We start from the raw sequence: 2608 nt of genomic DNA, 5'->3' as shown, positions 1-2608 counted from the left end.
CGTCTTTGTGCGCAGGCGTAGGGGCGCGGCCCCGCCCCCTTTGCCAGCCCTCTTGGCCGCTACCCCGCGCGCATGCTCATTTCTCTGAGGCTGGGACAAGCTCTTGCTTCTGCCCAGCTCATTCACGACCCAGTTGACTTCACATCCGAGGCGGTGAGCTGATGCGTGTCAAGGAGGACATATTCAGAATGTTCGAACCGGAAACAGCCTGTTCCCTCTCCCCAACCCTCGTCCTGTGATCCAAAGAAATGAGGTCGCTTCTCAACGCCTACCCTGTTCCAGTCTCGGGACTCTTTCCTGCTCTCTGGCCAAGATGAAGAGAAGAAACGCTTAGGGAACCCAGCGTCTCATTATCTTTCAGTACCCATGGTTTATAATTGGCCAGAAATGTTAGCAGGATTGTATTGAAGAGGCCACTCACTGTCTGCAACGTAAATCCCTACTTTGGGGTCTGACAGTTATCATCAATTACCCCTCACTACACCTACAGTTACTGAGATACAAAGAAAACACCCAGATGGGTTCGGTGACAAGGGTTATTATGATTACCGTAACTTATGTAGTATTTGAGAGCCTGCTGTGCATAGGGAAAAGGGTGAAGAGTGTCAACAGAAACGTTATAACCCAGTTATGAATAAGTTTGGAAATTTCACCAGAATTGTGCAGAGAGAAGCATTTGTGCCTTGATTGTGGTGGTGGTGGTGGGAAGAGGGGAGGTCCAGTTAGACATTTTTTTTTTAAATGCCAGTCTTGTTAGGGCCAGGGTTACATGAATGTTGGAACTTAAAAAAAAAAATTTCCTAAAGAGAGTTACGAAGCCCATGCAGTGATGTCATTCTGTCCCTCAACAATAACAAATTGTAGTAGTAAGTCGCTATTGCTGGTAGCTACTGAAGCAACATGTTTATCAAGCATGTGTTGAGGGGGCATATGAGTAGGTAAGCATAATTTATAAGTAGAACTCCCCATCCTGGAGGAGTTATAGGGCACAAGAAAAAGGTAAATGGTAACATAAACCTAGAATACAAGAGATGTCAAGGTTCACCCACTTCTCCTGGGCAATCACAGTAACCTAACGGTATTCTCCACTTCCTTTCTATTTCTTTACAGCCCATTTCTGCTCAGCAGTGGGATTTAGCCTTTTAGGATCCTATGCGGTTGTAATGCGGTTGCACTCACAACCTTTTAATGACTTAAACCATCTCACTGAAACCCAGCACGCTTCCCGTGGCTTGCAACTTGCTCTTGACGGGTCATATCCAGATACTATTTCAGAGTTCATCTAGCCCCTGTCAAGCAGAGTGTGCCTCATGCTTCGCCTTTCCTGTTCCTTTTGCATGGCACACCGCCCTCAGATCTGTCCACTGGGAACGAAAAGCAAGCATTGCCAGATGTCACCGTGGCGTTAGTGGTGATGCTAGTGATAGGACTGCAGGTGACAGCAGCCCTGTTCACCAATAGGAGCAAGGTGAACGCAGTTATGAGCAACCACAGAACTAGAGCAGAAACCCTGTTACCACTGCCTGTGGACTCATGAAAAATGCACGTCCTTAATGTGAAGACAGCTGTGCAGGCTCAGCATGTTGATTGCTTCCATTAACCACAAAACAAACAGAAGAACCAAGGAACTACTTCCCTCCAAAATCACCTCATGTTCAAGCTCTTCCCTCGAGGGAGAAGCAGGTCCCTTGACTCTTGATGAAGAACACTTGTAATGCCAATACGTCTGTGTGTGTTCAACTCCCAAGGCACTTGGAGTTATTTGCACAAGGACTTATTCTGTGGAAAGCAAGTTACTGAGTCACGAAAGGCCATTTGACCTAGATGAGTTGGCACTGATGTTAAAGACTCAAAGTGGGAGGCCAAGTGGCGAAAGGCATTCTGGCCATAGTCTTGTCTCACAGGATGTCTGTGAGGTCTGTGGAATCCTTCAGGGCAAGAGTGATATTCACCCGTTTAACAACAGAATCTCTGACCTTTGCTGACTGATGATGATAGGAAGGGGCAGGTGGGAACTCTTGAAATTATCTACTTCTTAGGATCCAAGGTAGGAAGTCAGAGACTAATTTCACCTACAGAGAATTTGAGAGATTTTGTTACTAGCCAGAGTTGAAAAATGTACAGAAGGTGTTCTCTCCTTCATGGTGAGGCTCTGAAATCAGTTGATAATTTTACTTAGGAATTTCAGAGCTCGCATTGCCAACAAAGACTTTAAAAATATAGGGATGTTGGCATGTATTGTTCTTAAAGCTACGATGTGCATTTGGTGGGATCTAGTAAACTTCTCCAAGCAATACCTCCAAGAACAACCGCTGTGGAAAATGTGAGGTTTTACTAGAATGCAAATTTTTATGTAGTTATTGAGCTGGCAGATGCCCCATCAGTAAAGTAGAACAAGATCAGTTGGCTCCTTCATGAAAATGACTGGTGTACCATGCACCGACTGTCTCTAGGCTTGTAAAAACTGTCCTGCTTCCAGCTATGATTCAATCCTGTATAAATTGTGATTGACATAAAGTGTTGCAGACTACCTTCTTTTCTAGTCTTGACATGCTAATTTGTTCTGGAGCTATGTGTCTGAGGAAGACATATATATGAAGTAGGGTGG

Source organism: Microtus pennsylvanicus, chromosome 4, assembly GCF_037038515.1.
Source record: "Microtus pennsylvanicus isolate mMicPen1 chromosome 4, mMicPen1.hap1, whole genome shotgun sequence".
Classification (NCBI taxonomy): Eukaryota; Metazoa; Chordata; class Mammalia; order Rodentia; family Cricetidae; genus Microtus; species Microtus pennsylvanicus.
This window is presented reverse-complemented; position numbering follows the sequence as displayed.